The sequence below is a fragment of the Trichosurus vulpecula genome, chromosome 5, assembly GCF_011100635.1.
Source record: "Trichosurus vulpecula isolate mTriVul1 chromosome 5, mTriVul1.pri, whole genome shotgun sequence".
In the NCBI taxonomy this organism is placed as follows: Eukaryota; Metazoa; Chordata; class Mammalia; order Diprotodontia; family Phalangeridae; genus Trichosurus; species Trichosurus vulpecula.
The window spans coordinates 274,241,514-274,255,645 of record NC_050577.1 but is presented as its reverse complement, the minus strand read 5'-3'; the positions used below and the strand labels follow the sequence as shown (position 1 = coordinate 274,255,645).

The window sequence follows — 14,132 nt, the reverse complement described above, 5'->3', positions numbered from 1 at the left end:
CCATAAATCTGACAGGTAAAATATTCCATACTCCCTTAATCTGCTTAATAATATCATCCTTTACGCTTAAATCATGTACCCATTTTTACCTTATCTTGGTAGATGGTATGAGATGGTCAATACCTAGTTTCTGCCAAACTGCTTTCCAGTTTTCCAATCAATTTTTGGCAAATAGTGAGTTCTTGCCCCAAAAAGCTTCTCTCTTTGGGTGCCATCACTTACGCATTTTTAATCCTCACCCCTAAAAGAAAATATTACCCTGCAATCAGTAGCTCTAACTCAGCTATTTAAGGTTAGGTTTAAGGTGACTATTTTATCCCCATCTGTGTCCAAAAGTTAAATGGTGGTTTGTTCACTCTAGATAAAAAGGAAGTGGGGGAAAAGGGATCATTAAACTTTATTCCCAGGATTGCAAAAGGTTTGTTTTTATTGGTGGGTTGTTTTTTTTTTTAAACAAAAAGAACACATTAACAGTTTGTAGGCTAAGATCTGGAAAGGTCAGGTCAACTTTCTAATAAAGCTCTATGTAAATGATCATGGAAGCTCTTAAACTGTCTAAATGGAAGACATTTGTCTTGTTAAGCTTCAGTCAAAAGATTAGTCTGTGTGTACTCGATGGCAATAAATCCAGGGGCCATAATCTGAAGATATATAATTATGGAAATTCCATTTCCTCTAATTTTTACAGTGTTTTTTGCATATACTTAATAAATGTTCCTTGAAAATGAAGTCAATAACCCAGTGTTTAATAAACCCAAGAACATAAATTGCTTGGGAAAAGAGTCCTAATTAACATAAATCTCCAGGAATATTGGAATTTGGCAAAAATTATGTTTAAATAAGTATCTTACATCATGGCACTCAACTAAAATATATAAGGTCACATAACAAAAAAAAGAAAAATGGAGTTCCTCCCCCCACTCCCCCACCCCCCAAATCCCAGACCTAGAAAATACACCAACCTGATGAAGAAATCCAAGAAAAAAGTCCTGGGTTAGCACTGAGAGACAGGCTTGTGGACACTGGGGCCAGAAAGCCCAATACATGGGGCATTCTAGTGCCCTGGGACTGAAAGAGAATCAATCTAGACAGTGCACTGATGGTGAGACATGCACTGAGGTAGAATTCTGGAATAAGAAGTGTTCACAGGCCCTAGGGTTTCTACAGAGTAAGGATACAAATTCAGAAGCAAACAGCAGCTGTGTGGCTGACCCGAGGAATGGAAGGTCTAAGCTCCAACTTTAGTCCCGGCTGAAGCCTGTAGAGGAATCTCAGACCAAAGGGAAACCTGCGATTCTGTTATTCTGAACCAACAGAGCTTTACAGCTAGCTGAGTCCAACAGCAATCTACTGAAACTCCAAAGAAGGAAAGCCCACAGGCTTATGCCCAGACCCAAACCCAGGTCAGTAATTTGCAGAGCTCAGACCAGGCTGGGCAGCCGTCGTCAGACTTGCCCTGTATCGGGCCCCTCTGGGGACACTGAAAGCTTACAGATTCCCCAACCTGAGCTATCCCTGAGGTCCTGAAATAACACAACTCTCAAAATCCCAAGAAAGCAACAGCAGGAGAGAGAGCCATTCCCTCTAGAAGTATGGACAGCCTGGCCTAACAAAATCTGGAGTCAGCAAATAGGTTAGAAAAAAGACCAAAAAAGAATCTCATCATAAAGGCATGATAAAGGTGGTGTAGGAGACAGTTTGCTGGGCCTGGAATCGGGAAGACCTGAGTCCAAATAGGTTCTCAGACACTAGCTCTGTGACCCCTGGGCAAGCCACTTAAAGTTTTCTGTGGCCCAGTTTTTTCAACTGTAAAATGGGGATGATAACAGCACCTAGACCTCAGAGTTATGAGGTTCAACTGATATAACATTTGTAAAGCACATTGTCTGGCACACAGTGGGTGCTTAGTAAATGTTTATCCTTCTTCCATTGCCTTCTCTCCCCCCCACCAAAAAAAAGAGAGTCCCATCGTATGGTGGCAGGAATGCTCAGGACACAAACCCAGGAGAATAAAGAATCTATAAGCAGGGGCAGCTAGGTGGGACAGTGAGTAGAGCACAGGCCCTGGAGTCAGGAGGACCTGAGTTCAAATCCAGCCTCAGACACTTGTCGCACTTACTAGCTGTGTGACCTTGGGCAAGTCACTTAACCCCAATTACCCTGCCTTCCCCCCTCCAAAAAAAAAAAAGAAGTATGAGAAGACTCTATAAGCAAAGCTTTAGAGAAAAAAATGCATCTGTGAGAATTTGACTAAAATTCCAGGAAGAGACAAAGGAAGAATTTTTGAAAACTTTTTTAAAGACTCAAAATGTTTTTATAAATGAAAAATGAGAGCACTAAGGAAAAAAACTGAAAAGGAGGCCTATGGAAGAAAGAGGAAAGAGAATTAAGAGCTTGGAACAATAGGTACAAAACTCTGAAAATCAGAATGAACCAAACAGAAGATAATAACTCCATGAGACTAGAAATATAAAAAAAAAAAAGAATGAAAAACAAAATAAAATTTAAGGTATCTCAGCAAAAACAAATGGTCTGAAAAAAGATCAAGGAGAAAAATTTAAGTATCACTTGAAAGCTGCCCCCAAAAGAGCCTAGACATCATATTTAAAGAAATTACAAAAGAAAACTGTCCAGATCTCTTAGCAGCAGAGGGCACAGTAGAGAAAGAATCCGCTAGCCACTGGATTGGAACAGCCAAAATGCAGAACTTCTGGGTCAAAGAAAAAATACTGCAAGCAGCCAGAAAGATTTCAAGTAGCAAGGAGTCACAGTCAGGACCAGATGACTTAGCAGCCACCACTATTAAAGTAGAGAGCTTGATATACGATACTATATTCCAGTAGGCAAAGGAGATGAGTTAACAGACAAGAAAAACTTAACCCAGCAAAAGTGAATCTAATGGGGTGGGGGAGGTATTGATTTTTAATGAACTATATGCATTCATAATGAAAAGACCCAATTTATGTATAAACTCTGAAGTACAAACACATAAGTCAAGAGAAATATAGGTAAAGATGAATAAACAATCACAAGGAACTGAACAAGGATAAACTCCTTACATTCTAATATAGGGAAATAATACATGTGTCTACTCTGAATTCTATTATGATCAATGGTCATAGAGAAAAGTCCAATTAGAAGTACTGGGACTGATTCTGTTATAGCATAATGATCTCAAAAGAATGAAAAGGGAGAAGAAGAATTAGAGAAAATTATCTCATATAATCAAGGTAAGCAAGTAGACATCTATACAAATGAGGAGGAAGGGGTAGGGGGAGAGGCTGCCTTGAACTTCACAGATTCAACTAGTCAAAAGAGGGAAGAACATATGTGTGCACACAGCTATAGAAACACATTTTCTTCAGCAGAGAAAAGGAGAAGGGGGAATGAGAGGGAATAGATTAAGGGAGGGATTGATCTTAAGGAAAACAGACCCTAAAAATGTACAAAAATATCCATTCCCTTTTTTGTAGTGTCAAAGAATTGGTCAATTGAGAAATGGGTGAACAAGTTAAGGTACGTAAATGTGATAGAAAACTAATGTGCTACAAGAAATGACGGTTTCAGAGAAAACTGAGAAAATCTCTACAAACTGATGTAAAGTGACCAGAACCAGGATAACAATTTATACCAAGATAAAAGTATTACAGAATCAAATGACTGTGAAAGACTTAGGAATTCTAACCAGCATAAATGAATCATGATTCCTGAGGGCTGATGATGGAACCTGCTACCCATTTACTGACAGAGGTGACTCAGCAAAATGAGACACACAGAGACAGACACAGACATTCTTAACATGACCAACGTGGACATTTATTTTGTTTGACTACACATATTTGTAACAGGAGCTTTGTTTCTCTTGGGAGTAAAGGGAGTTTTCTGCTAACTGAAAAAAAATTGTTGTAAACTAAAAATAAAAAATCTTAATTAAAAAAAAAAGCAGAATGGAAAAAAGAAGAAAGCTAACTGATCACATGAAAGATTGCTTTAGATCACTAATAAAGAGAAATTGAAATTAAAATAATTCTAGAGTGGTGACTTCACATGCAAAGAGACAGAGATGACAAAAGATGGTAATGCAAGATCAGCACACTAATACTGCGCTGGTGATCCTATGAATTGGTCCAACCATTCTGAAAAACAATTTGGAATGAAGTTTTTTTTAAAAATAACTAAAAGTTTTGACCCAGAGAGCCTACAGCTAGAATTATCTCCCCACCTTCCCCCACCCCAAAGAGATAAAACCCAGGAAGGTACCATATACACCAAAATATTCATAGTAATACTTTAAGTGTTTGCAAAAGATTGGAAATAAAGTATGCAGGGACAGGACAATAGCTAAACAAAAGTTTATATTCACGTGAATGAATATGAATAAAGGGAAACATGGGAATACTGTGGTGTTCTCCCATGAGACTGTGAACTCCTCCATAGCAGGGGCTGTTTTTGCCATTCTCTGTACCCCCAGCACTTAGTCCAGACCATGGAACTTAACACAGTATGTACTTAATAAGTGCTTTTTAAACTTAAGGATAAACTAAGTAGAAGCAGGAAAAAAATTACACAAATCTGCCAGAAGATAAATGAAAAGAATAATACAACGATGTGTAATATATGTGTAATCATTATGACTAAGCTTGCCCCCAAAGAAAAATTGAGAAAATGAACCTCTTTCTTTACTGCTGGGGTTAAGTCCTAGTATGGAATATGGTATTACTCCATCAGACCCAGCCGCAATTAACATAAATTTGGAGCTGCCCGGGCTTTCTGACGCTGTCTGGCACAAAGCTCTCACTTCAGAGGAAATTGAGGCAGATGGAGGTAAAGTGACTTGCCCAAGGTCATACAGGTATTTTTCAATACCTGAAATAGCTGGACAGGATGTGAGCCCTGGCTTTTGGACTTCAAGGTCAGCTCTGTGCACCACATCATGGAACCACTGCCTCCCACTCCCAAAACTGTCTCTCTTTTTAAATGATTAGTACAATGAAAGGTCCTGGGTAGGGGAGGGGGGTTAAGGGTGGAATATGATATAATGCATGATGTAAAAACAAAAGGTATCATTAAGAGAGACAAAGAAAGAGAAACAGAGACAGAGACAGAGATACACACGAAGAGAAACTTTCCTCGAATTGAACTGTTAGGAATTTCAAGAACTGTTCATGGACTCCCCACTCATCTGCTGGTCAAAAAACTGGCTTATGTATCTGACTGCACAACAAGATTATGGCTGTAAATGAAACCCACTTCTCTTATCTGTAGCACAGAAGGGATGCATACTTAGGCACACCCAGGACTCTCAGGACATCAATGCTCCTGTCATTTATTAACTCATACAGTCTGTGAAAATTCTGAGGAAAATTTAGAATGCATTAAGAAAAATTCCACTTTCCCTGCTTTGTGACATTCTTAATAAAACTTGCCATCCAAACAATGGTATTTTGTCCACCATAAAGCGCTAGAGAAATGTGTAATTTATTACTATTTCCCAGAAAAGCAATTTTGCGATTGGTGATTTTGTAGTAAGTCTAAAATGTAACCAAAAATCTGTCATTCAAAATAAAGCTGGGCACAGAACTGAAAGCAAGTGGATGTCCATAGTCTGAGAAATAACTAAACAAATTATGGTACATGAATGTGATAAGAAATAACGAATATAATAAATACAGAAAAGCATGAAAAGACGTTCGAGATCTAATGCAAACTGAAGTAGGCAGAGCCATGAAAACAAGATACACAATGATGTAAAAGGCTACAGAAACAAAAGTGCAAAGAACCACAACCAAAAAGTCAAACTACAGGGAACAGGCATGGCTACATAGAAAAGGCAGACCCTCCCTGCCCCCACTCCTTTGCAGACATGAGAAGCCCACAGGAGTGCACACTGGTATACTTTCATACTTTTTCAATGCCTTGATTGGTTTTACCTTTTTTCCTTCCTTTTTACCTTTTATCCTTAAAAAAAATATATTTATTATATGGGATGGCTCTCTGGGAAGCTGAGGGGAACGTAATAGTGAAAGAAATTTTGCTGATACATATATAAAAAGCTGGTGCTCCGCCAATGGATATAAACAAACAGTTCTCAAAAGAACTGCAAAATATTAACCACCATGTAAAAATTACTTCAAACCACTAATAAGAGAAATACAAATTAAAATCAGTGGGGTTTGTTCTCATACCCAGCAAATTAGCAAAGACAATATAAGACAGGAATGGTCAATGACGAAGAGGTGGTACAAAGGCACACCAATGTACTCTTGGTGGAGCTCTGAATTGGTCCATACTTCCTGGAAAGCAAATTGGAATTGAATCATACCCTTTGACTCACATCCCACATCTCATGGAGGTAAAAAATAAAAAGTACTAAGTTCCACATACCTCAAGATATTTTAACTAGCAGAGAACCAGAAACAAAGTAGATGTCCCTCAACTGGGGAACAGCTAAAACCAACTGCAGCGATGACTATGAAGACTACAAATAACCACAGGAAAATCTATACGAAATGATGCAGAATGAAGGAAAATATACAAAATGACAACGATGTAAATGGAAAAACTTAGGCTCTGAATCTTTTTAAATGGGCAAAACTGATTTCCTAAGATACCCTCGTTTTTATAAAGTATGTTTTATAGCACATAAAAAAGAGAACTCCACTGTATCATAAATGTGACTGGTCTAAAATTAATATTCTAGTTACCATGAACATTAACTGACATACTTCTACTTGCTTTCTTAGAATTTAGAAAGGATTTGAGGGGCTAATTTGGATAGCTAATGTCCATTTCAAAAGCTGCCTGCAAGTCTAAACCAGTACCTTTCCTTTTCTCATGATAAATTTCTGTTTTACGCAAAGGCATTCAAAATCATCCCAAATCCCCACAGCTGTCAAAGTCCTGTTCAAAATTAGGCTTAACTCTTTTTAAATCTAGAGATTATGGCATCTAATTTTAAGATTTAACGAATTCAGCTGTGACAATGTGAATAAAAGTCACTTGGCTGTGGTCTTCCTGTGTATCTTTTTTTTGTTGTTCTTTCCTTGCTTATTTATCTTTCCTGAAACCTTAAAAAAAAAAAAATCCAAAGCCCCTTAAGGAGGGCTCCTTAGCCTTGGTGATCATTTGGAGCTTGGGGATAACGTACAGAAAGATCAGCTGGTTATTAGGATAGGAACTTGGGGACCTTTTAGAAGAGCCACCTAGCTGACATGTTTGTTACCACAGTGTAATTTATCTGAAGAGTCCATGAAGGCTCTAAGAAGCAAGGCACAGATCCATGCTAGGAACTGCCTGTAAAAGGATCCATGCCAGAAATTCATCTGACCTTGAAGAACACATTGTATTTTCTGCATTCCTCCTTTAAAATGTTATTCTCTGAGGAAAAATTAGATGCTATTCCTTCGTAAGCCTTTAGCAGCTTTTGAAGGATTTCTCATAAATGACTGAGTTTCTGGGACAGGGGTGGGGAACCTATGACCTCCAGGTCACATGTGACCCTCTAATTATCAAGGGAGGCCCTTTGACTGAATCTAAACTTGAAGCCACACTTGAGGCCCTAGAGGACCACATGTGACCTTGAGGCCACAGGCTCCCCACCCCTAGCCTAGGCTTCAGAGATACTTCAGTAGTCCAATGGTAGAAATTACTGGTTTTCTGTGCCCTGTATTGTTAATTAGGCATACTTAACTATTTTTGTTTTACTAGGAACAGTTAATTACTCCCTTTGATTCCGTCATAGATCTATAAAATACTCAGAGGAAGTAATTAGACTAAGATTTTCCAAAACTCAGTTGACCACTTGCAAAAACTGCTAAAAAAAAAGTCACATGAAATGTGCAGTTACAAAATCCGTTAAATTCTGCAAGTGTTCTACTTTCCTCCTCTTCAAGAAGCTTTGCTATAAAATAGCTAAATGAAATCAGAGGTTCCATAGTCTCATCTTACTGGGGGAGCAAGGGTAGATAGGACCCCTCTCGTTTATTCAAGCTAAGAATCACATTCTGAAAACGATCCAAAGCAGAAGCAGAGCAGGACTTTATTAATGGGCAAGATGAGCACTTCCCAGATCCACAAACACACCCTGTTCATCAGGTACAATCCAGCTATTGTACAACGTCCTTAAGGATGCCAGTGCCTCCCGCAGCAGCTGGAGCTAAGGTCACCCCCTTCTCTCCCACGATTGGTCATCAGGATACCAGTACAGCCAGTTTCTTTAGGTTTGCTAACTTGAGCTGTACCGGAATTCAATAACCACTTTTGTTATCAGGTAAGCACAACGTCTTTTCAACAGTAGGGCCAGTTTCTCACCTGAGCCAGATGTCTATCCTCTTGAACTTCGACAAGGAAACTGACTCAGTGAAGAGTCCAAGAATAAAAAAAAGTGAACTTAGGGGTGGGTGACAAGAGCAATGTGTCTGGAGAGGACAGCTGATAACGAAGATTCTAGCAGTATTCTGGGAAAGGGAGTGGAGACCACTTGCCAACTAGACTCTTCAAATTAAGAGGCCCATACCTCATAAAAATGCTACACCCGCTCTTTGTAGGACATTCCAGCCCTTCCCTACATCCCAACCTTCCTGATTCCTCCCTTTTCCAGTGCAATAGGCACGTTCTTATTGGCTAAAGCCCAGATCATCCTGCTTTCACAGCATGCATTTCCTCTTGTATTTCCATGTCAACCAGAACCATTTTCCTCCTTGATAATAGCCTGGTTTGCTTAACTATTGTAGCACAGAGGCAGTAAATCCAAATTTCAAGATCTTCACCTAAGGCTGATTGATTCAATAAGTGTCCCGAGGGAACCAGAAGTTCCTTAGATTACCAGTATATGCTAGACCAGATGTTCATGACCTGTAGTCCACAGACCTAAAAGGGGGTCAATGGATATATTTCAGGTGGGCCCATGAACTTGGATGGAGGGAAAATTACAATATAATTGGTTTCCTCTGCATTCCTATGTATCTTATTTTATACATATAAAAAAATTCAGGAATCCAGGATACCAAAAAGGCTAAAAAAACCCCAAAACCCTTGCCTTAGACCCTTGGCTTCAGAAACAAGTTGACCGTCTCATCATCAGCTCACCCACCACAACGATTTTGTCAATATCAAATATGATTAAGTAAAAATAGCTAAAATTGTGTAGCGCTCACCATGTGCCAGGCACTGCTCTAAGTTCTTTACAATACTTTATCTCACTCAGCTCAACAACGCCGCAACGTCGCTGCTATTACTATGTCCACTTTACAGATGAGGAAACTGAGGCAAAGGTTCACTGCTTAAGCTCAAGGTCACCCTGCTAGCAAGTGTTCTGAGACTGAATTTGAACTCAGGTCTTCCTGACTCCAGGTCTTACACTCTGTCCACTGAACCATCCAAATTGAGTTCCAAGAGACTGTCAGATTTAGCTGTTTCAAACAAATATGGTAAGTAACAATGTCCTCTCCCCCTGGTCATTGTTAATGACCTTAACGATGTTGCTTACATATTTTTCTCTTTATCATTTGAATAAATGGGGAAATAACATGTTTTTCAGGCAGAGAGAGCTTCTCTTAGGTCATGTTTCTCTGCCTCTCTAGATGCTGAGCTTCTCATCTGCAGCAAAAAATTCATCAGACACGCTACCTTCTCTCCCAGTACCCAGGCAGCTAAGTTGCACAGCAGATAAAATAATGGACCTGGAATCAGGAAGGCCCAAGTTCAAATCCTGCTTGAGATACTTCCTGTCTTTTTCTCTGACCCACTTTATCCCTTCTATTCCCTATTCCTCCTCTCACGTCCCCTTTTTTTCACATGCGTGTACATACACACATTTATTTATAAAGAAAATTCTTTACAGATGGCAGGAACATCTGGGTAGGATGTATATGTTACATTTTTGGATATGGTCAACACAGAATTTATTTTGTTTGACTATGCATGCTGGTTATAAGGGTTTTATAACTAGATTTTTATCATTCCCAGAAAAAAGGCCAGAAACCATTTCTATGTTCTGACGTGAGTTCCTACATTTTCCACTTCCACTCCAAATTAATTAAACTAAAAGGTTTACTTAGGTATGGAGCACTTTTATATTACAATATCCCAATTTACAGTTGGACAAATGGAAGCTTATTAGAGGTCTGACTTAAAACTGTGAGGGAGACGTCTTGTTTCTTGGCTTTGGCCCATCCCTATCCACTGACCACTTTTCCAAATGCCTTTATCAAACCACAAAGGTCTGAGGTGGGGAAAAAGAAAGTGCCTTAAAATAATTTCCACCAAACCTCAACTTTAAAGATCTTGACCCTTTTCTTTACCCATGTATTTCAGGGAGAGACTGCTCTGCAATCTCATCATACCATCAGCCTACTTTTAGTCATAAGAACTTAATTTGCCTGCATTATTCCAGAGTTAAGTAACTAAATGCCACATGGTTATGTGAATTTCACCAGAAACTGGGCAGCACGGTGCTGAACTAAGCAAAGCTTCCTCGTCTGCACATTCTAAGTTCCTCATTTAGGGATTAGTTACCGTCAGAGTTAACTCTATAAATAGCAACTTCCTGGGAAGAAGCAAAAATCAGGCAACAGAAGTCTTTCATTGTGGCCTCTCAAATAGTTTCCGGGGTCAGGAGAGGTTTTTCAACATCCCAGAAAGGATTACATGGTGGCGGGAGGGAGGCATGATAAGGGTCTCTTTGGGAAGAGAGCTCCTACCCCTTGGCTCTTAACTTTAAACCTCAAACCAACAGCCTCACTCCCCATGCCAGGCAGCACTAGTTCACCAGTCCCAAGCCCTTCAGTCCCATTTCTATGGCCTACCAGCTGTGTGCCCCTGGGCTCATCTCCCAGCTTCAGAGCTCCCTTACTTGGTGTAGTAGAAGCTGTAGACGTGAAATACAGAAAAACCTGGGTTCAAATCCTACTCCTGACACTTTGAGCCTATTTCTTCATTTATAAAATGAGCATAATGATTAATGCCCAGACCTATCTCATTGGATTTTTTGTAGGGATCAAATGAGATAATACACAAAAAGCAATTTACAACCCTGAACACACTACATAAATGGCTACGATTATTACAGACAGAAATGGTAATACCTGCTCCAAGGGTTTCTGTGAAAATCAAACAGATAACATGAACATCTTTTGAAAAATCCAAAGATGACACGAGTCAATGAACTCTTTAATCTGGAAAGCAGGACATAAGGGTGAAGTAATAACATTTCCACTGTGTGGATGCCATCCACTGACCTACTACGACCTTCAATCCTCTTGGGGCCTAGCTGCAAGTACTCCTGGGCCTCCCCCCTACAGAGCCTAAGAAATGTTGTCAGACTGCTCCAGGAAAGCCCCTCCTCAACTCCCTGCAGTAGTTCCTGGAACACAGGAGACAATCTACAATCCCGGCATTTCTTCTTCCTCCTAGATTCAAAATTACCTCAGGGTAGAACAGAACCAAATGGAGATGTTATCGGACAAAGAAACCAACAGCCTGAGAAAGGCTTTATTTAGGCCGGTTACCCAAAACAGATCCAGGGAGAACACAGAAACCTAGGGTGAGAGTAAGGATTTGGGATTTTCTGTCTATCCTAGGCCCAGCAAAGGGACTAAGACCTTGGAGGGTCTTTATTCCAACCCCTCCCCCACCTTTAGCAGGAACCCTCTCCTCCAGGAAGTCGTCCCGTCTCCCCTCCCCCCCCAAGCATCCACTTGAAGACTTTCAAAGAAGAGGAAACAACCATCCCTGGGGGCAACCCAAGCCATTCTTGGACGGCTATCAGTTATTCCTTTCATTGGGTGTAAATGTTCTTCCTTCAAACTTCCACCCATCCCCCAGGCTCTGTCTGCCCTCTTGGGCCAAAGAAAACTCTTCCACCAAGCCCTCGAATAGCCTTGCTACAAATCGGTAACTTTTCTTTTGTAATTTTCCTTAAAACAAACAAAAAAAAACCTTTCAAAGGGGCTTTCCTGTCCTCGAACACCCCATTTTACAGAAGGGGCAACTGAGGCACGGGGCCTCAGTTTGTGATGTTGCCAGCGACGATGAACCCAATCCACTCGATTTGGTGCCCCGCGTGCTTCCCGGCTCTAGGTGGCGCCGTGGAACACCTGAGTTCAAATCCGCTCTCAGGCCCGCTGCCGGCCTCAGTTTCCTCATCTGTAAAATGAGCCCCTGCTTCCCCGGCCTTCCTTTAGGAGGATAAAACGATCATTTTTTGCAGACTGTTTTGCAGACCTCAAAGCGTTACATAAATGACGGCTGCTATTATTACTATCATTATTCAGTGGGAAAGGGTAGGTTTTGCCCCCGCCCCGCGCACACCCCCCGCTCCCCGGCCCCGCGCACCTCCTCAAGGCGCGCGGGGTTCCCTCGTCAGCGCAGCTCGCCTGGACAAGGGGCTTCTGGGGCCGGCGGACTTTGCCCGGCGCTGAGATCCACTGCGGCGGCGCCAGGATACGGGTCACGGGGCACGGTCGGCGGTGGGGTGGGGGAGGGGAGCGGCGATGACCCTCTCCGTTACCTTCGCCCACCCTCTCCCCCCCGCCCCGTAAGGCTCAGAGAAAGCTCAAGAAACCGCGCCCCCCCCTCCGCCCCTGCCCTCACGAGCCGCAAGCGCCGCACGAAGGTTTCAGATAACTAGGGACGTGGGCCCAAATTAACCTAACCTGGACCTCGCGGTGGCCTAGGGGCCCGGAAGCTCACCTGCAGGGTTGTCCTTTCCAAACAGGTTTTCCCGGGCGGGGTGTCTCCATTACACCCGGCGCGCTCAAAGCCCGGGCACCCCCCCCCCCCACCTCCGCACCCCCCCTCCGCCATGCCAGTCCCGCCCAGCTTCATTGCGATTGGTCGGCGATACCCCGACCGCGCACTCTCATTGGCCGGATCTCCTAGCTGTGCCGCGTGGCGAAGCGAAAGAAACAACGGGCGCCTCCTCTGGAGCAGCGCCCCGCTGCGTCCGGAGGAAGGAGGCACAAGTGAAATGCAGTCCTGCTGTAAAAGCGGGTTTCGGAGCGCAGGAGGTCCGGGCAGTCTCTGGATTAGCATCCCCTCCGGTGATATCGAGGACGAAGGATAAACAGGAAGCAATGCAGCCTTCTGCAGGAGTTCTCCTTGGGAGTAAGGCGAGTCCTCCCTCTACTGGATCTGCTGGCCTTCGATTAGGGCAAGGATGTCTTCAAGATGCCACTTCTTGCTGCTCCATCCAAGGGAGAAAAAAAACACAAAACTCCCCGCCTACCCTAGTTCCCTGCGCTGCCACTTCATAGTGTCATCCTCCTCCACCCCAGAGAGGAATGCGTGTCATTGATTAGTACCTGTCACCTATACTTCGGCTCCCTCCGCTTGTTTTGCACCTCGCTCCTACATAACTCCCCCTTTTCTTGTTCGTTTCCAAAACTCAGTTCCACCGCATCGATAGCTGACCTCAGTTGAGAGCGAAAAGCCGGAGAAGTGAACCCAGAAGCACTGGGGGAAGAGCAGGGACCAGCTGGTTTCTGGGTCATCTTTTGGGAAAGGGAAATAAATAATCTAATAAAATACAATTACAACATGATCTCTTTTAAAATTGTTTTTTTTAAGGCATTATTTGTTGGGGATGGGGTCACTTAAGGAAAAAATAAAACTTAGAAGCATACCCGTTACAGGAAAATCGAACTGCCCCCTTGCTGGCTCATTGCTCGGAGAAAGATCATTAGTTAGGCGCGAATCTCAAAAAATGGGGGGCGGGGGGTTGGGAGCAGCAAGGCAGGAAAAAAAAAAAGGAACAGACCAGAAGCGTACACACACAGAGAAGCAAAATCCAATCACCCCGCAATTAGACTCCAAAATAATTTTCTCCTGGAGAGAAGAGGAAAAAGACGGAAATCAGAAAAGAAACTTGGGGGAATTTTTGCAGCCACCTGGGGTTCAGGAAGAGTTTGCCCCAATTTTCCTCAGGATAGGAGGCGTTTCTTCAGATACATCTAATTGAAGAAGAAAGGAGAACCCAAAGCCACCTGAAGATAACAGAGAAAAGACAGAGTATTTCTCCCCTCCACTCCTGCCTCCTCAGCTTAGGGTGGTATCTTTGGTCAGATCCCGGCTGCTTGGCTGTCTTATTGCTACTTACTTAGCTCGCAGCTGGGAGCAGCCTCACTCTTAGCCTG

At 42.2% G+C, this 14,132-nt stretch overlaps 1 protein-coding gene across 3 annotated transcripts in view; it reads right to left on the bottom strand.

The window, feature by feature from the left end:
• Positions 1-12,817, bottom strand: part of SLC11A2 (solute carrier family 11 member 2) — a 43,989-nt gene extending 31,172 nt beyond the window's left edge. The window contains exon 1 of one of the 3 annotated variants that reach the window (XM_036759019.1): positions 12,691-12,817. The gene's annotated coding sequence lies outside the window, so the exon portion shown is untranslated. Of the gene's footprint in view, positions 1-12,333; positions 12,396-12,690 lie in introns of those variants that run through there. The other 2 variants (XM_036759021.1, XM_036759020.1) reach the window with 2 other exon arrangements.
• Between the last annotated feature and the right edge of the window lie 1,315 nt (positions 12,818-14,132).